Below are 21,320 nucleotides of genomic sequence, written 5' to 3' on the forward strand. Positions count from 1 at the left end.
AAGGAACTTGACATTTGACAGTGTAGTGAGGAGGCAGGAGTTATCCCTAATGGACTCGTGTCACCATGTCGTACAATGCTGTGTCTAGGCCTAGACCCAGGGAACACCCTTCACATGTTTCTGAGGGATAAGGGTTGATCAGAGCAGAAAACCTGCCACCTGATACTGCCTGTGTCAGGGCTCATAGCTGGGACCTCTGCACCCCTGTCACATGTAGCCCCTCCCAGCCCTACCCCTTTGTGTCCTCAGACACAGGGACTAGGGTCTTATTTGCATGGATGGCCCCTCCCTCTCTCAGAGGTTGAATAGGGGAAGGGAGAGATTAGAGGAGGTCTGCTTAGCTGTGGGTCCCCAGAAGGCAGGATCAATCAGTGATGACCTCCAACATGGCCTGGTGCCCTCTCCTCCTCACACTCTTTGCTTACTGCGCAGGTGACTGGATATGGGGAAAGGGGAAGGGATCCTGGGAGGGCACATGGGCTCTGATTTTTCCCCTTTTCTGTAGAAGAGAGCATCTCCCTCTCTGTGTCTCTCTCCCTTGCAGGGTCCTAGGCCCAGTCTGTGCTAACTCAGCCACCCTCAGTGTCGGGGTCGCTGGGCCAGAGGGTCACCATCTCCTGCTCTGGAAGCACAAACAACATCAGTATTGTTGGTGCGAGCTGGTACCAACAGCTCCCAGGAAAGGCCCCTAAACTCCTCGTGGACAGTGATGGGGATCGACCGTCAGGGGTCCCTGACCGATTTTCTGGCTCTAAGTCTGGCAAATCAGCCACCCTGACCATCACTGGGCTTCAGGCTGAGGACGAGGCTGATTATTACTGTATATTGGTCCCACGCTTTGTGCTCACACAGTGCTCCGGGCCTGGGGGGAAGTGAGACACAAACCTGCCATCCTCAGTGTGACGGGGCTGCCGGGGCAGTCCTAAAAGTTGGGCCAAGTCAGTGCTTCTTTGTTTGTTTGATATAAACAGACATCTGAGACCCCCCTCAAGGAATTTATCTATAATTCTTTCCACATTCTCTTAAACTTCTCCTTGAAGCCTGTCCTTGGGATCATGATATTGTATGATTTTCTAAAATTGAGTACAGATTCTTGGGTGCCAAGGTCAGCTGCCCTGAGGACAGAGTCCATGACAGGTCAGGGCAGAAACAGGGACCCTGAATCCAGCTCTGAGTCAGGACACATCAGGAGTGTCCAATATGTGTCCTGCTACCAACAGCTCCATGAATGGGCAGTCAAATCCTCATGTATTATGATGACTGGACCTTCTGTGGACCCTGGTCCATTCTCTGGCTCCATGTCTGACAGCTCTGGCTGTCTGGCCATTGCTGGGCTGAGCCAGGAGGATGAGGTCATGCTTCACTGCCCCTCCAGTGACAGCATTTCAAGGATTATATAGAATCCCAGATCCTTGAGAACAGAGACCAGAACCCCTTTGTCATCTGCTGGGAGGGGGAGGCCCCAGCAGCTGCTCTGGCTCAGTGTGTGGCTCCTGTGTCTGCTGTTCCTGTTGCAAACATGGGTCCAGGTCCATGCAGGGCCGCCACCTGGGTTTCAGTGCTACTCCTTCCCTTGTGTCCCCAAAGACATTCACTGTATCATCTTCCTAGAAAAAAGGCCTCAAAGAAACAAAAGGCCTCAAATGACACAGAAAGGTCATCTCCCCCATCAGGTTGTGACACAGGGTCTCTTTCTACTGAAATACATGGAATAGGGGTGGCAGGGCCAGGGTGCTCACCTCCCACCTGACCTCTGAGGAATCCAGGATCTCCATCATTGGTCATTTAGCTATTTCTAGAAGTTTCCAGACTCATGGAATCCTCTTACTCCTCTTCAATACGATTGCCTGTTCTTTTTGCTCATTGAGTGATTGCTTCTGTTACTGATGCACCAATTCCAGAGTATCTATGTCTGAATCATAGATTTGGATCTTCTGACATAACCCCCTTTCCATTCTCATCAATGCTGAATCCTAATCAGGTTTTTTTTTGTTGTTGTTGTTGTTGTTGTTCACATGCATCCTCCAATACTTGAAGAAAGATGTCAAGTTTATTTATTTAATTTTAAAGATTTTATAGATTTATTCATGAGAGACACAGAGAAAGATAGAGTCAGAGACACAGCCAGATAGAGAAGCAGGCTTCATGCATGGAGCCCAATTTCAGACTTGATCCTGGGATTTCAGGATCATGCCCTGGGCCCAAGACAGGCGCTAAACCACAGAGCCACCCAGGGATCCCCAAGATATTGAGTTTAATGGTATTTAGGTCACATTTGCACATTCCTGAAATGGTAGAAATGTCTTCCCCACATCTCCCCATTAGCTATTTTCCTCGGTGTGAGACTGAGTTCTATGTGTCTGGGAGAGAGTGTGTCATCATTGTAAAATTCCTCTGTTTCTATTTATGTGAATTTTATGAGGACTTTGCTTTCACATAGACAACAGTTCTTTGTAGGTCTAGCGAGATCATGTAATTTGATTCTGTTAATTCATTAGTATGACTGTTGCTAGAGAAATTATCTTTATGAAAACCCACTGCATATCTATAATAATTCACAATGGTTATAGGGTCTGAATATATTAGTCTGACAATGCAATCTCACTGTTCATAATTTATTTAGAACACTTGAATCACTATTTCTTCTTTTAGTTCACTATATTCTGCAATCTTTCTATTTCTGTACTCTATGTGTCACGTGTATGTATCCCTATTGTATTTTTTTCCATAAGAGTTTAAAATTTCCATTGTTTTAAATATCATATATATATGACTTATTTATTTTTAGAGAGATGGAGAAAGGAAGAGAATGAGTGGGAGAGAGGCAGGGGGAGAGTGAGTGAGGGAATCTCTAGCAGACTCCCCACTGAGTGCTGAATCTGACATGGTGGGACTCGATCCCATGACACGGAGGTCATGACCTGAGATAAAAACAAGAATCAGACACTCAAACTCTTTTCCAGCTGGAACCATGGAGGGTGCAGAAGAGAAGAAAAAAAGGGTTCTTGCTGTGCCAGAAACCCTTAAGGAAAAGCAAAGGAATTTCACAGAGTTGCAGATCAAGCATCTGAGAAAAAAGTTTGCCCAAAAGATGCTTCGAAAGACAAGGAAGCTTATCTATGAAAAGGCTAAGCATTACCGCAAGGACTCCAGGCAGATGTACAGAACTGAGATGCGAATGGCGAGGATGGCGAGAAAAGCTGGCAACAGCTCCGTGCCTGCAGAACCCAAATTGCCATTTGTCATCAGTATCGGAGGTATAAGTCAATCGGAGAAGGACAAATATTATATGTTCTCATTCATTTGGGGACTATAAATAATAGTGAAAGGGAATATAAGGGAAGGGAGAAGAAATGTGTGGGAAATATCAGAAAGGGAGACAGAACATGAAGACTCCTAACTCTGGGAAACTAACTAGGGGTGGTGGAAAGGGTGGAGGGCGGGGGGTGGGGGTGAATGGGTGACGCGCACTGAGGGGGGCCTTTGATGGGATGAGCACTGGGTGTTATTCTGTATGTTGGCAAATTGAACACCAATAAAAAATAAATTTATTATAAAAAAATAATAAAAAAGGATCGGAGGTATCAATGGTGTGAGCCCAAAGGTTCCAAAGGTGCTGCAGCTTTTTCACCTTTGGCAGGTCTTCAATGGCACCTTTGTTAAGCTCAACAAGGCTTCAGCAAACATGCTGAGGATTGTGGAACCATATACAGTAGGGTGTACACAAACCTGAAGTTATTGAACGAGTTGATCTACAAGCATGCTTATGGTAAGATCAACAAGAAGCGAAATGCCCTGACAGGTAACACATTGCCCAATCTCGTGGTAAATATGGTGTCATCTGCATGGAGGATCCCTTCAAATTATCTTCTCCATGTGGCAGAATGAAGAAAACGATTACTCATTTTGAAGAAGTTGGAGATGCTGGGAACAGGGAAGACCAGATCAATTGGCTTATTAGAAGGATGAACTAGGTATCTAGCACGATTATTTTTCTAATCTGGTTAGTTAATAAATAACTGTTTTCAAATGGAAAAAAAAAGAATTAATCGGCTGAGTCACCCACGCATTCGAAAAAGTATATATATAATCAAATCAAACTATGATCTCTGAAGGTTTGTTAGGTTCTTTTGTTTTCATTTGTTTGTTTGTTTGGGGGTGTTTTTTATATATTTTTAAAAAGATTTTATTGATTTATTCCTGAAAATACACAGAGAGGAGAGAGAGAGAGTGGGGCAGAGACACAGGCAGAGGGAGAAACAGGCTCCATGCAGGGAGCCAATGCAGGACTGGATCCTGGGTCTCCAGGATCACCCCTGAGGCTGAGGGCGGTGCTAAAACACTGAGCCACCCAAGCTGCCCATTTTTTTTTGTATTTTTATTGGAGTTAGTTTTGCCAACATATAGTTTATTTATTTTTTTAACAAATTTATTTTTTATTGGTGTTCAATTTACCAACATACATAATAACACCCAGTGCTCATCCCGTCAAGTGCCCCACTCAGTGCCCCTCACTCGGACACTCCATCCCCCTGCCCAACTCCCCTTCCACTATGCCTTGTTTGTTTTCCAGACATAGGAGCACTCATGTTTTGTCACTCTCACTAATATTTCCTACTCATTTTATCTCCATTCCATTTCAATAGTGTTTATATTTCCCATATGAATTAAACCATATAATGTATGTCTTTCTCCGATTGACTTACTTCACTCAGCATAATACCCTCCAGTTCCATGCACGTTGAAGCAAATGGTGGGTATTCATTGTTTCTAAGGGCTGAGAAATATTCCATTGTATACATAGACCACATCATCTTTATCCATTCATCTTTCAATGGACACCGAGACTCCTTCCACAGTTTGGCTATTGTGGACATTGCTGCTATAAACACCGGGGTGAAGGTGTCCTGGTGTTTCACTGCATCTGTATTTTTGGGATAAATCCCCCAGCAGTACAATTGCTGGGTCATATGGTACCTCTATTTTTAACTCTTTGAGGAACCCCCACACAGTTTTCCAGAGTGGCTGCACCAGTTCACATTCCCACCAACAATGCAAGAGGGTTCCCCTTTTTCCACATCCTCTCTAACATTTGTTATTTCCTGTCTTGTTAATGTTCACCATTATCACTGGTTGGAGGTGGTATGTCATTGTGGTTTTGATTTGTATTTCCCTGATGGCAAGTGATGGGGAGCATTTCCTCATGTGCTTCTTGGCCACGTCTATGTCTTCCTCTGTGAAATACCTCTTCATGTCTTTTGGCATTTCATGATTGGATTGTTTGTTTCTTTGTTGTTGAGTTTAATAAGTCCTTTATAGATCTTGGATACTAGCCCTTTATCTGATACGTCATTTGCAAATATCTTCTCCCATTCTGTAGGTTGTCTTTTTGTTTTGTTGAATGTTTCTTTTGATGCGCAGAAGCTTTTTATCCTGATTAAGTCCTAATAGTATATTTTTGCTTTTGTATCCCTTGCCATCATAGATTTATCTAGCAAGAAGTTGCTGTGGCCAAGTCTAAAAAGGGTGTTGCCTGTGTTCACCTCTAGGATTTTGATGGAATCTTGTCTCACATTTAGATCTTTCATCCATTTTGAGTTTATCTTTGTGTATGGTGAAAGAGAATATGCTAGATTCATTTTTCTGCATGTGGATGTCCAATTTTCCCAGCCCCATTTATTGAAGAGACTGTCCTTTTTCCATTGGATAGTCTTTCCTACTTTGTCAAATATTAATTGACCATAGAGTTGAGGGCCCATGTCTGGGTTCTCCATTTTATTCCATTGATCTATGTGTCTGTTTGTGTGCCAGTACCACACTGTCTTAATGATCAAAACTTTGTAGTACAACCTGAAATATGGCATTGTCATGCCCTGGCTCTGGTTTTCTTCTTCAATATTCTCCGGGTTATTCAGGGTCTTTTCTGATTCCACACAAATCTTTTTTTTTTTTTTTAATTTTTTTTTTATTTATTTATGATAGTCACAGAGAGAGAGAGAGAGAGGCAGAGACATAGGCAGAGGGAGAAGCAGGCTCCATGCACCGGGAGCCTGACGTGGGACTTGATCCTGGGTCTCCAGGATCACGCCCTGGGCCAAAGGCAGGCGCCAAACCTCTGCGCCACCCAGGGATCCCCTGATTCCACACAAATCTTAAGATGCTTTCTTCCAACTCTCTGAAGAAAATCCATGGTAGTGTGGAAGGAGACTTGGTGTCCATTGAAAGATGAATAGATAAAGAAGATGTGGTTTGTGTATACAATGGAATATTCCTCAGCCAGTAGAAATGACAAATACCCACCATTTGCTTCGATATGGATGGAACTGGTGGGTACTATGCTGAGTGAAGTAAGTCAATCAGAGAGGGACAAACATTATATGATCTCATTCATTTGGGGGAATATAAGAAATAGTGAAAGGGAATAAAGAGAGAGGAGAGAAAATGAGTGGGAAATATTAGAGAGGGAGACAGAACATGAGAGACTCCTAACTCTGGGAAACAAACAAGGGGTGGATTAAAGGGTGGTGGGCGGGTGTTGGGGGTGACTGGGTGACAGGCACTGAAGGGGGCACTTGATGGGATGAGCACTGGGTGTTATGCTATATGTTGGCAATTTGAACTGCAATAAAAAAAAGAAAGAAAGTCTATGGTACTTTGATAGAGATTGCATTGAACGTATAAATTGCCCTGGGTAGCATAGTTATTTTCACAATATTAATTCCTCCAATCCATTAGCATGGAATTTTTTTCCATCTCTTTGTGTCTTCCTCCATTTATTTCAGAAGTGTTCTGTTGTTTTTAGGGTGTAGATGCTTTACCTTTTTTCTTCTTGTTATCCTAGTATCTTATGTTTTGAGTGCAAATGTAAATGGGATTGACTCCTTAATTTCTTTTTCTTCAGTTTCATTGTTAGTGCATAGAAATGCCACTGATTTCTGCGCATTGATTTTGTATCCTGTCACATTGCTGAATAGCTGTATGAGTTCTAGCAATCTTGGGGTGGAGTCATTTGGGTTTTCTCTGTACAGCATTATGTAATCTGCAGAGAGGGAGAGTTTGACTTCTTCTTTGCCAATTTGAATATCTTTTATTTCTTTTTGTTGCCTGGTTGTGGATGTAGGACTTTTAGTACTATTTTGAATAGCAATGGTGTACGGAGTGGACATCCCTGTCATGTTCTTGATCTTAGGGGAAAGGCTTTCGTGTTTCCCCATTGAGAATGATATTTGCTGTGGTCTTTTCATAGATGGCTTTTAAGACCCTGAGGAATGTTCCCTATATCCCTACTCTTTGAAGAGTTTTGATCAGGAATGGATGCTGTATTTTGTCAAATGCTTTTTCTGAACCTATTGACAGGATCATATGGTTTTGTTTTTCTCTTTTTGATGTGATATATCCTGTTGATTGTTTTACGAGTGTTGAATCAGCCTTGCATCTCGGGGATAAATCCCACTTGGCCACGGGGAATAATCTTCTTAATATATTGCTGGATCCTATTGGCTAGTACCTTTTTGAGAATTTTTGCATCTGTGTTCGTCAGGGAATTGGTCTCTAATTCTCCTTTTTGGTGGGATCTTTGCCTGGTTTTGGAATTAAGGTGATACTGGCATCACAAAAATAGTTTGAAAGTATTCTGTCCCTTTCTATCCTTCACAACAGCTTTAGTAGAAAAGGCATTATTTCTTCTATAAAGGTTTGATAGAATTCCCCCAGGGAAGCCATCTGGCCCTGGACATTTGTGTCTTGGGAGGTTTTGATGACTGTTTCAATTTCCTCCCTGGCTTTTGGCCTGTTCAGGTTTTCTATTTCTTCCTGTCAGAGTTTTGGTAATTTGTGGTTTTCCAGAAATGCATCCATTTCTTCTAGATTGCCTAACTTATTGGTGTATAGCTGTTCATAATATGTTTTTAAAATCGTTTGTATTTCCTTGGTATTGGTTGTGATCTCTCTTCTTTCATTCATGATTCTATTAATTGAAGTCATTTATCTCTTCCTTTAAATAAAGATGGCCAACGGTTTATCTATCTTATTAATTCTTTCAAAGAATCAAATCCTGGTTTTGTTGATTTGTTCTTCAGTTCTTCTGATCTCTATTTCATAGAGTTCTGCTCTCTTCTTCTGCTTGGTGTAGGTTTTATTTACTGTTCTTCTCCAGTTCCTTTAGGTGTGAGGTTATCTGGTGTATTTGTTTTTTTCAAAATTTTTGAGGGATGCTTGTATTGAGATGTATTTCCCTCTTAGGACTGCTTTTGCTGTATCCCAAAGATTTTGAATTGTTGTATATTCATTTTTCATTCGTTTTTTTCTGAAGCTGACTGTATCTTATACCTTTTTGAGGAACGGTTTCTAATTATATTGTGTATTTTTTCTAAGGAAATTGGTCTATTTAGGCATTCTTGGACCATTTTTTCTTCTTTTTTTTTTCATTTTTTCTTCTTAATAAAGTATACCTGTTTTCGTGATTTATTTTTCTCCACATTTCATTACTTATTTCCCTAATTGAGTATCATAATCATCATTTAAAATTTTTATTTTATTTTTTTAATTTTTTTTAATTTTTATTTATTTATGATAGTCACAGAGAAAGAAAGAGAGAGAGGTAGAGACACAGGCAGAGGGAGAAGCAGGCTCCATGCACTGGGAGCCCGATGTGGGATTGGATCCCGGGTCTCCAGGATCGCACCCTGGGCCAAAGGCAGGTGCCAAACTACTGCGCCACCCAGGGATCCCATCATTTAAAATTTTTAAATAGGTTTATCTTATTCTGTCACTGAAAAACCTGACTGTGAAGCACCATTTTGATAAATACGGGACACAATTGTTGGGACACCAGGGAGCTCTGGGCAACTGAGAAGAAAGAGAGACTGATGCCAACCTTCTTCACACGTGAGAAGGGCCTGACCCTGCTCCAGTGGGACTCGGACCAACGACTCCACCAATTTGAGGCTCTCCTGTGCAGTGACTCTATAACCCTCTGGTTATAGAAACTAGATGATGGCTTTCCTTCAACCCATATGTAGACCGACATCATCTCTTCCTTCTTCCTGTGACAAGAGCCATTACCATGAATTTGAAATAAGGTATAATTATCTGGGAAATAATTTATAACCATTCCTTACATTCTGATGTATGGAACATTCATGGGGAATAAGACCCCATATGTCATGAGTGACTCCATTCCCAAGAGCAAAAGGAAAGAAGGAGCAAGACTGTCCCTAGATATCATAGTGGTGCCCAAGAGACTGTGCTGTCATATTTCCTTCATCGTTCAAGGCCCAATTGTGACCTGAAATGCACATGAGAACACCACCTGTTACCCAGTGTATCTCAGAGAGCAGACCATGCTCTCACTTACAGGACATGGTAGCCACCATGTGACCCCCTGCCCTAACCATGTGGGATTCCAGAACTCCCACCTATTTCTACTCTGCACACATGAGCACCAAGAACTACATAGTCAGCATGATTAAGGTCTCTGTTCAAGTGACCAAATGTCAGAGAGGGCAACTGAGGATAGGAGGCTTGTGATGGGAAGAATCACTGGGTGGTGTCCACAGAGGGGTGAGGAGGAGCTCCCTCAAATTGGAAGACTAAGGTGAGTGGCAGATGACAAGTCGTTCAGTTCACAGGGGCTTCTCTGACCTGACAGTAGCCTGAGCTGTGAAAGGATCAATCTTCTCCCAGGTTCTCTGTATCCATGCAGCTTCCTCGTAACCTCAGCCATTCACTCTAGAGCATTCTGCAGATTCCTCAGAGAGCTCCCCTGTGGAGGGGTAGGGACTCTGTGCCGGGGAACCTGCAAGAGTCCAGGCAGAGGAAGTCCGTTCTTTTTGCCTTAGATGGCCCTCCCTCACCTGCACTTTTTGCTGAACCTTCTCTCCTCTCCTGGGCATCTTCATACTTTTGACCTCTTATCCCTCTGGTATTGACTTGGTTCCCCAAACACTAATCACCTCCATTCTCAGATGACAGGGTGGAAATCTCACCTTCACCTGGGATTCCATTAAGAACGCATTTAACAGGCCCAGAGTGATCCTATTCCTGAACGATGATTTTCTATGACAGAGTTTCATAATTCTGTCTCCAACTTCTCCTTCTTATACTTGCCTTTACTAAGACCAGAAGTAGAGATGGGCAAACATGTGGAGTAGATGTATGGGGATAGGCCACTACCTCATATGAAGAAGATGCATCTTCTCAAGGGAATCTTAATTTTGTTTAAGGTCCATATACCTTCTCCAGAATCCTCATTCAGACCCTCCCTCACTTGGATAGTTCAGATGTGGGGCGGACCCACACATCTCAAGGGAGGACTGCTGGTTTTTGACAACCTCCTACCCTAAGGACTCACTTAGATGGTCCCTGTCCTCCTCAACACGAATTATCCTTATTTTCACAATCTGACCTTTTGTTATTCAAATATCAAATCCCATCTATACCTATGTGTTTTAGATGTTTATATACAATTCAGATATTACAACATATTTGAAAATTAGGTACTTTATGAATATCTGGCTCTCACTCTAGAGACACAATACTGAAGAATTTCTATAACTTCTTAATTTGAATCTGAAAAGTTTCAGCAGAGGAACATAGGAATCAATGAAATAAGATATAATTATCTGGGAAATAATTTATAACCAGAAATATATAGGTTACTGACTGCATGATTCCAGGGTAAATAGAAAAAAAAGATGCTTCATTGGAGTGAAATATGCTTTTTTTTCTCCACCTTCAAATAATCCAACAGTCCTAGGTGTGTGTCAAATCTGGAGGAGTATTCTCTGGATATCATTGTTCTCAGAAAAAGGGAATCATGGTCCAATGAGGAGATGGGGGAGATGTTAGAGCCTGGAGGTTGGAGGGGGAGCTGGGGAAACAGCAGAAAAAGGCTGCTTTTAAGGAGGAGGGTGTCCTTTCCCGGGAGCCACATTCTGAGGAAGCAAAGAGCTAGAGGCATATCTCTCTTCTCCTCCTGCCAACATCACTGGTCAGAAACAAAGAGAGAAACTCCTTCCTCGCCAGACCTATTATTCCTTCATGTGCATCAATCAGAGAATTCTTCACTTTGGTTATTAATTGGTTTAAATATTTGGCTGTTCCCAAATCCGGGGCATATATATTGAGGATTGTTAAGTCCTCTTGTTGGATAGATCCTTTAAGTATGAGATAGTGTCCCTCTTCATCTCTCACTACAGTCTTCGGGGTAAATTTTAGTTTAACTGATATAAGGATGGCTACCCCTGCTTTCTTTTGAGGACCACTTGAATGGTAAATGGTTCTCCAACCTTTTATTTTCAGGCTGTAGGTGTCCTTCTGTCTGAAATGAGTCTCTTGTAGACAGCAAATAGATGGGTCCTGCTTTTTTATCCAGTCTGAAACCCTGTGCCTTTTGATGGGGACATAAAGCCCGTTCACGTTCAGAGTTACTATTGACAGATATGAGTTTAGTGTCATCATATCTATTCAGTCCTTGTTTTTGTGGAATGTTCCACTGAACTTCTTCTTAAAGGGGAATTTTAAGAGTCCCCCTTAAAAGTTCTTGTAGAACTGGTTTGGTGGTCACATATTCTTTCAGTTCCTGCCTGTCTTGGAAGCTCTTTATCTCTCCTTCCATTTTGAATAAGAGCCTTGCTGGATAAAGTATTCTTGGTTGCATGTTCTTCTCATTTAGGACCTTGAATATATCCTGCCAGTCCTTTCTGGCCTGCCAGGTCTCTGTGGAGAGGTCTGCTGTTACCCTAATATTCCTCCCCATGAAAGTCAGGGATTTCTTGTCTCTTGCTGCTTTAAGGATCTTCTCTTGATCTTTGCAATTTGCAAGCGTCACTATTAGATGTCGAGGTGTTGAATGGTTTTTATTGATTTTAGGGGGGGGATCTCTCTATTTCCTGGATCTGAATGCCTGTTTCCCTTCCCAGATTAGGAAAGTTTTCAGCTAGGATTTGTTCAAATACATATTCTTGCCCTCTGCCCCTTTTGGCACCCTCGGGAACCCCAATTAAATGTAGGTTTTTCTTCCTCAGGCTGTCATTTATTTCCCTTAATCTAACCTCATGGTCTTTTAACTGTCTGTCTCTTTTTTCCTCAGTTTCCCTCTTTGCCATCAACTTGTCTTCTATGTCACTCACTCGTTCTTCCACCTCGTTAACCCTCGTCGTTAGGACTTCTAGTTTGGATTGCATCTCATTCAATTGTTTTTAATTTCTGCCTGATTGGATCTAAATTCTGCAGTCATGAAGTCTCTTGAGTCCTTTATGCTCTTTTCTAGAGCCACCAGTAGCTGTATGATAGTGCTTCTGAATTGGCTTTCTGACATTGAATTGTAATCCAGATTTTGTAACTGTATGGGAGAGAGGACTGTTTCTGATTCTTTCTTTTGAGGTGAGATTTTCCTTCTAGTTATTTTGCTCAGTGCAGAATGGCCAAAAGCAAGTTGTATTGGGAAAAGGAGAAAAAGAGAAAGAAGGAAAGAAAAGAGAAAAAGAAAAAAGAAAAAAGGAAGAGAAAAAGAAAAAAAGAGAAGAAAAAGAGAAAGAGAAAGAAAAAGAATGAAAGGGAAAAAAGGGTGGGGGAAGCAAACAGAAATCAAAAAGAAAAAAAAACCACGGTGGAGTATCTTCTAATTCTGTATACTTTAAGTCCCTTGACTTCCCCTGGAACTTGTCCCTCTAGCTGGTTTTCTGGGGGAGGGGCCTGTTGTGCTGATATTCAGGTCTTAGAACTTGGGGGAGCTGCTCTGCCCCCTGCCTGGTGCAGGGCTCAGTGAGGGTTGTTTACCCCCTGAGGTCCCAGGAGGAACAACCATGGTGGTGGCAGCAGCTCTGGAAACCTGGATTCAGCCCCCACAGGAACTCTGAGGCACTTGACCTGCAGGGCCTGGAGGCTCCGGGGTGCGGGGCTGCCATTCTGCTCAGCTTGGGGCAGGAGCGTCCTTGCTGTCCTGGGCCCTCCCGGCCTCTGCCTGTCCCGGGGGGAGGCTGGATCCCGGGCTGTATCCCTGGCGCCTTGGGCTCCCAAGCCTGCGCTTTGGATTCGTGCTCCTGGCCGCGCAGCCCCCTCCGAGGAGCCGCTGCCCGAGCCCATCCAAGCTGCAACCGGAGCCGCGCAACCGCCACCACACGGAGCCTCTTCCTCCACCCGAGCCCCTCCAAGCTGCTCCTGGCCACACAGCCTCCTCCACCAGAGCCACCGTCCAAGTCCCTCTGAGCTGCTCCGGTCCACTGTGCATGCTGCAGCCCTTAGGGAGCTTGGCCACCGGGTATGGTGCACTCTCCTGCACGTGCAGGTGTCTGTTAGTGTCCCAGGGAGCCCGAGGGCATCCCCGCCCTCCTGGGGTCCTGCTATAACCCCCTTCAGGTGCCTTTCCGCCCGGGAGGATTGGTGCAGCTCCTGCTTGTCCTGGACGGGGCTCTCCTGTCCTGGTGACACTCGCCCGGGCCTTAGCCCGGCTCCTCGTGGGGCCCCTCCCCCTTGGATGCATTTGTTTCTTTATTTCTTTTTTCCCTGTCTTCCTACCTTGATATAAGCACGAACTCTTCTCACTGTAGTGTTCCAGCTGGTCTCTCTTTAAATCTCAGGCCATATTCATAGATTTTCAGGATTATTTGAAGGTTTTCTAGGTAATTTGGTGGAGACAGTTGATTTGAGGACCCTAATCTTCAGCCATCTTGCCCCTCTTCCTGTATGGATGGACCCTACACCCAGCAGAAGAAGAGACTTAATTAGAATTTGAGCAGAACTCAACGAAATCGAGACCAGAAGAACTGTGGAACAGATCAACAGAACCAGGAGTTGGTTCTTTGAAAGAATTAATAAGATAGATAAACCATTAGCCAACCTTTTTAAAAAGAAGAGAGGGAAGACTCAAATTAATAAATTCATGAATGAGGGATCCCTGGGTGGCGCAGCGGTTTGGCGCCTGCCTTTGGCCCAGGGCGCGATCCTGGAGACCCCGGATCGAATCCCACGTCAGGCTCCCGGTGCATGGAGCCTGCTTCTCCCTCTGCCTGTGTCTCTGCCTCTCTCTCTCTCTCTCTCTCTGTGACTATCATTAATAATAAAAAAAAAAAATAAATTCATGAATGAGAAAGGAGAGAGCACTACCAACACCAAGGAAATACAAACGATTTAAAAAACATATTATGAGCAGCTATACGCCAATAAAAGGCAATCTAGAAGAAATGGACGCATTCCTGGAAAGCCACAAACTACCAAAACTGGAACAGGAAGAAATAGAAAACCTGAACAGGCCAATAATCAGGGAGGAAATTGAAGCAGTCATCAAAAACCTCCCAAGACACAAGAGTCCAGGGCCAGATGGCTGCCCAGGGGAATTCTATCAAACGTTTAAAGAAGAAATCATACCTATTCTACTAAAGCTGTTTGGAAAGATAGAAAGAGATGGAGTACTTCCAAATTCGTTCTATGAGGCCAGCATCACCTTAATTCCAAAACCAGACAAAGACCCCACCAAAAGGGAGAATTACAGACCAATATCCCTGATGAACATGGATGCAATAATTCTCAACAAGATACTAGCCAATAGGATCCAACAGCACACTAAGAAAATTATTCACCACGACCAAGTAAGATTTATCCCCGGGACACAAGGCTGGTTCAACACTCGTAAAGCAATCAATGTGATTCATCATATCAGCAAGAGAAAAACCAAGAACCATATGATCCTCTCATTAGGTGCAGAGAAAGCATTTGACAAAATACAGCATCCATTTCTGATCAAAAGTCTTCAGAGTGTAGAGATAGAGGGAACATTCCTCAACATCTTAAAAGCCATCTACGAAAAGCCCACAGCAAATATCATTCTCAATGGGGAAGCACTAGGAGCCTTTCCCCTAAGATCAGGAACAAGACAGGGATGTCCACTCTCACCACTGCTGTTCAACATAGTACTGGAAGTCCTAGCCTCAGCAATCAGACAACAAAAAGACATTAAAGGCATTCAAATTGGCAAAGAAGAAGTCAAACTCTCTCTCTTCGCTGATGACATGATGCTCTACATAGAAAACCCAAAAGTCTCCACCCCAAGATTGCTAGAACTCATACAGCAATTTGGTCGCATTTACTTTTAAAGAGTTCAGGGAATAGAGCAGTTTGAGTCCACTTCCAAAGGTTTAGGGAAAAATCAACATGCTATTTGCAAATATCTTCTCCCATTCTGTAGGTTGTCTTGTAGTTTTGTTGGCTGTATCCTTTGCTGTGCAAAAGCTTCTTATCTTGATGAAGTCCCAATAGTTCATTTTTGCTTTTGTTTCTTTTGCCTTCGTGGATGTATCTTGCAAGAAGTTACTGTGGCCGAGTTCAAAAAGATTGTTGCCTGTGTTCTCCTCTAGGATTTTGATGGATTCTTGTCTCACATTTAGATCTTTCATCCATTTTGAGTTTATCTTTGTGTATGGTTTAAGAGAATGGTCTTCTTTCATTCTTCTCTGCACGTGGCTGTCCAATTTTCACAGCAGCCATTAGAAATGACAAATACACACCGTTTGCTTCAACGTGGATGGAACTGGAGGGTATTATGCTGAGTGAAATAAGTCAGTCGGAGAAGGACAGACATTATATGGTCTCATTCATTTTGGGAATATAAATAATAGTGAAAGGGAATAGAAGGGAAGGGAGGAGAAATGGGTAGGAAATATCAGAAAGGGAGACAGAACATGAAGACTCCTAACTCTGGGAAACAAACTAGGGGTGGTGGAAGGGAGTTGGGCGGGGGTTGGGGGTGACTGGGTGGCGGACACTGAAGGGTGCACTTGATGGGATGAGCACTGGATGTTATTTTGTATGTTGGCAAATGGAACTCCAATAAAAAGTAAATTTATTATTAAAAAAATATCAACTTGTTAGTTTTCAGACTTGTAGCCAGAGATTTTAGGAAGCTAGAGAAAATCGGGGTCAAGTTCAGGTTATAATGATCATGAATTGCATCATGTATTTACTCAGATGTGTCATGGAAATATATTTCTTCTCAATAACCACCCATATTTCTACTAAATATAGCTGAATTAATATAAATTAGTTCAGGGATCCCTGGGTGGCGCAGCAGTTTGGCGCCTGCCTTTGGCCCAGAGCGTGATCCTGGATACCCGGGATCGAATCCCACATCGGGGCTCCCGGTGCATGGAGCCTGCTTCTCCCTCTGCCTATGTCTCTGCCTCTCTCTCTCTCTGTGACTATCATAAATAAAAAAATAAAAAATATACAAATTAGTTCACTGAATTTGAAGAGTTTCAAAAATAACCTATCTGATTATACACATATTTGCAGCAAGTTTTGCACTTGAACATATAGGCTCTTGTTAAAACCTGCCTTGCTGCAACTCTTCTGAAAAGCCTCTGGTTAAATGTTTAACAGCTCCCCCAGTATAGAATCCAAGCCAAAACTTGTGCCAAATACTTGTCATCAGACTTAACCTGCAACACGTATACACTTGGGTACATACCCAGGTGTCTGTTCTTGAAGTACCAAAATATCCCAGGATTCCTGTGCCTGCCAGAACATGACCTTCCTGTCATGGTCATGACAGGACCTGCTAAATGGTTCGAAACTCTGTAAGAAGGTGGCAGGCTGATATCCCCAAGAGGCTTTATTGGATCCATAAATTCAATGTTAGTTCCCTAAATCTGACTGGTCATATATGATCATGTGTGTAAAGATATATGACATTCTACCCCTTGTTCATTTCCCAGAGTTAGGAGTCTCTCATGTTTTGTCACCCTCTCTAATTTTTCCCACCTATTTTCTATCCTTTTCCCCTAAGGGTTAGTTGAAAGGGAGATGGGTGGGGGGTGATGGGGTGACTAGGTGATCGTCACTAAGGGAGGCACTTGACGGGATGAGCACTGGGTGTTATTCTATATGTTGACAAATTGAACACCAATACAAACTAAATTTATAAAAAAAATGTACTATGTGTAGAAACACCAGCTCAGTCCTGACCCATATAGAGCTGAGAGCACCATGGTTGGAGTCACCTGAGAACTCTGAGTAGAGCATAAAGTCTACACTGAGGTGATGGGAAGACGCCTAATGGGACAGCTGGCAAGTCCTTAATGGAAAAAATATTGGACAGAGAAGAGGAAAGATAGAAATTTTCTCTTATGGTTTTTAGTCACCAATCAGTTGAGGGCATGTCTGGTACCATGCACCAGAGGGCACTTGGTTCCATTTCCTAGGAATCAGATTTGATCAGAGCTGGGACCTGCCACCTGGCACTGCCTATGCCCTCTGCTCACAGTGAGGAAATCCCCACACCCTGGGGCCGCAAACAACCTCTCCCATGTCCACCCCCCTCATATCCTCTGGCAGAGGCACCTGACCCAAGGTCAGGGAGGGGTCAAAGGGCTGGTGTCTCATTTGCATGGATGGCCCCTCCCTTTCTCAGAGGATGAAGAGGGGAAGGGAGAGATGAGGGGAGGCTCTGTTCAACTGTGGGACCACAGAGGGCAGGATCAGTGATGACCTCCACCATGGCCTGGTCCCCTCTCCTTCTCAGCCTCCTCACTCACTGCACAGGTTACTGGATGTGGGAACAGGGGACTAGGGCCTGGGAGGACACATGGGATCCTGCATTCTTCTTTTGTCTTCAGGCCTCAGCATCACCCTCTCTGTATCTTTCCCCCTTGCAGGGTCCTGGGCCCAGTCCATCCTGACTCAGCAGCCCTCAGTCTCTGGGTCACTGGGCCAGAGGGTCACCATCTCTTGCACTGGATTCCCTAGCAACAATGATTATGATGCAATGAAAATTCATACTTAAGTGGGCTGGTACCAACAGTCCCCAGGAAAGTCACCCAGTCTCCTCATTTATGATGAAACCAGAAACTCTGGGGTCCCTGATCGATTCTCTGGCTCCAGAACTGGTAGCTCAGCCTCCCTGCCCATCTCTGGACTCCAGGCTGAGGACAAGACTGAGTATTACTGCTCAGCATGGGATGATCGTCTTGATGCTCACACAGTGCTCTGGGTCCATGGGGAAGTGAGACACAAACCTGCTGTCCCCACAGCAAAGGGGTTTCCTCTGCAGCCCTTTTTCCTTGGCTGTCAGCTGGTTCCTTTATTTCCTTGGTGTAATCTGGAGTCTGAGATACACTCCAAGAAAGTTTATCTACAAAATATATCCCCATTCTCTTAAACTGAGTTCCCAAAATCCATCTTTGGCATGAACACGTGATAGGATTTTCTCAGATTCAACAGACATTCCTGGCTGCCAGGGACAGGCTGCCCTGGGCAATGAGTTCATGCAGGTCAAGGCTGATACAGACATGCAGAATCCAGGTTTGTCTGAGACATAGCTCATCAGAGGTGTGCAGTGTGTGTCCTGGTAACAACGGCTCCCATGAATGGGCCCTAAATCCTTATCTAGAAATAACATTTAGATCACTTGGTGGCCCGGATCCATTCTCTGGCTCCGTGTCTGGCAACTCTAGCTTCATGAACATCACTAGGCTATGGTCTGAAGATGGAGCTGCTCCTCACAGCCCCTCCTGGGACAAAATTCTTGGGGCTCACACTGAGCCCCAGACCTGTGAAAATGGGGAGCAAACCCCTTTCTCATCTGCTGGGAGCAGGAACCCAACATCTGTTCAGGCTCAGCCTGTGGCTTCTGCTTCTCCTGCTCCTGCTGCTGCCACCTTGGGACTAGGTCCATCCTGGGCACTGCCCTGGAGGGGGTGCTTCCACCTTCCCTTCTATCCTCAAGTCACTCACAACAACCCTTTCTAGACCAAGATTCCAAAAAGACATAGAAAGGAAGTTCTCCTCTCTTCCCTTCTATTCCCTTTCACTATTATTTATATTCCCAAAATGAATGAGATCCACACCTGCCAGTCCCAGTCATGAACTTCAGCCTCTGCCTGAGTCTGGGCCCAGGGCACACGTTCTGTCAGCCTCAGGCCCCCAGAGCTCAGGGGGGTCTTCCCAGCCTCCTTCCCATGACAGACACCATAAGAAGTTTGGGGTGGACAGCAGTGACCAGAATGAAGTGCTCCTTCCCTGGAGGCTGAAGGGATGAGAGAGAGCCCCCAGCTCCGCCTTCCTGTGGCTGGGGTCCTGAGGGTGTGCAGGTGGTGAAAAGGTTTGTGTTCGTCTCCATCTCCACTTCTGCATGAAATTCACTGTCCAGGGCACTGCAGCCTGACTTTGGACATTCAGCTCATGCTCCTCCCTGACTCTGCCTCCCCCTGGGGTGTGAAGGTCTGCAAGCATCCCCCCTAACACATGTTCACTTTCATCAGCACCTTCTGTAATATTTCAAAGGGACACATGAAGAGGGGGCAGGTCTCACTTCATCCAATACCCATCTCACCCCTGAGGACCTTCAGCAGAGGGGAGGACTCATTTCCCCAAATGCTGCCGGTACGCTGCAGGGACGGCCCCAGGGAGCCAGCCTGGACCGAGGGACACTGCCTCCAGGACTCTTCTTTCCTCTCCTATACTTGGGAGGTGGCCCATGGTTCTCCCCCAGGCTCCTGTCCCCCTAGACAGCCACACCCACCCCGGGGTGTGCTCACCAGGCCTGGACACCAACCTCGGGTCATGGGCATTTCTCCTGCCGCTCAGGGTCAGGGTCCACCAATTCTGAGCTAGGAAATCAGTGTTTTTGCTCCTTCCCCAGATCTTCTACTCTTTCATGCACAGCGAAACCTCCCCCTACTTGAGGTTCTCCTGCAGTGACAGCAGCACCCTCTGACGGGGCCCATCAAACCACATTCCCACATTCCTCTTCCCCCTTCTCTCCTCACCTTCCTCCTCTTGCACAGGCCTGATCAGATCCTGCGAACACAGCCACCTCCATCCCTGCCTGCTCTGTTTCTGTTGCAGTTGCTCTGCCCCAACCACATGGTTTATTCAGAGCTGCCCTGTAATGTCCCCCTGTATATTCGGGCCACATTATCACCAGATGGTGTTTCTTCTGTGAAATCACTGCCTGCCAGCTTGTTTGGAGCATCTTCATGCCGTTTTTTGTTTTTTTCTTCTATGACTCAATGTGCAGGACATGGTCACTCGTCTCTTGAGATACACTGAAAGGCCCACCTTGGAGGAGCCCCATAAATGTCCCAGGGAGTGGGATAGGTTGTCTTTTGCATAATTTATGTTTTGTAGTCATTCCCCCTCTCACAGGAGTGCTTATTTCTGGATGACTTCCCTCCATGTGGGACGCTCTCAAATCAGACACTGTATCCATGTTCTTTACATCGGACCCCGCAGGGTGCTTCACACAGTCCTTCAGGTCACTGCTGAGTGCTGGTGTCACAGATCTGGTTATAAACCTAGGACACTGAGGACCCTGAGATGGACATGTAATCAGCAGGGGGGCACTGTGCATCCTTCTGGGCCTGCAAGGGGACCCTCCCAGCTGGGGGAGCCCCCCTGGCCTGAGGGCTGGGCAGAGGCTGAGCTGCCCCTTGTGCCCCCTGGTGAGATCCAGGAGCCTGGTGCCCTCAGGGCCTGGCAGAGGCTCATGCACAGTGTCTTAAGTGGGTTTTCACTTCTGCTCCCTCCACTGCCTCCTGAGTCCCACTCAGAGCAGGCCATGTCATCAGACTCCTCTGTGCCCTGGTCTCCTGAATCACTGATCAGATGGAGTCTGAGAGAGTCTGTAAGAGGTGATAATTTTCACAAAGAGCACACTTATTTCCCTGGAGACAGTGGAGAGTATATGACAAGCCTGGGAGAGAAGGGCTCGACTCTGGGGACCAGGGGCTCGTGGGTGAAGTAGTCCTGTGGATATGACTTCCTACAGCTGACACCACTCAGGACCATGGGCAACCTCATTTAGGCCTGTTCCTCATCCTCAGCAACCTGCCAGCAGCCTCCTCTCCTCTGGTACAAACTGATGCTTTGCAACAGTTGGGTGGAGGGAGATGTATTGGATGTCCAGGAAGGAGAAATCACAATAATTGCTGGAAATCCCTTTGCCAATGAAGCTGTCACGAATACTCAAAACTAGGATTTTGCTACTTCAGAGGGAAGAACAGTGAAATGGGTATTACCATAGTAGGAGCTTTCTGGGAGAAGACCTGAGTTGAGAGCTAGCACAGCCTTGACTGAACTTCCTGTCTACAGCCTGATTTTCTGCCATGGGGTTGGTCAACCTGTTCTCCTTGACCATCACTGGGTTCCAGGATGAGGACAAATTATCAGTGTCGCTCAGTTGGCTTGAACCACCATGCCCCCGAGAGCTACTGCTACATGGGTAAAAGAGATAAATATCTCCCTTCCACTCTTGTCTGACTCCATCCTCCCCTGTCCCCACCCAAGTCCCACACCATCTCAAGTTCTACCTTCCTCCAACCCTGCTA

General features: G+C 45.0%; 1 protein-coding gene and 1 pseudogene across 2 annotated transcripts in view; both read left to right on the forward strand.

The window, feature by feature from the left end:
* LOC119869150 (immunoglobulin lambda-1 light chain-like) overlaps positions 1-21,320 on the forward strand; it is a 1,083,218-nt gene that overhangs the window by 124,205 nt on the left and 937,693 nt on the right. The gene's annotated exons all lie outside the window — the stretch shown is intronic.
* On the forward strand, positions 309-3,974 carry LOC119877598 (annotated as a pseudogene).

The sequence above is a fragment of the Canis lupus genome, chromosome 26 (assembly GCF_011100685.1).
Source record: "Canis lupus familiaris isolate Mischka breed German Shepherd chromosome 26, alternate assembly UU_Cfam_GSD_1.0, whole genome shotgun sequence".
Taxonomy (NCBI): domain Eukaryota; kingdom Metazoa; phylum Chordata; class Mammalia; order Carnivora; family Canidae; genus Canis; species Canis lupus.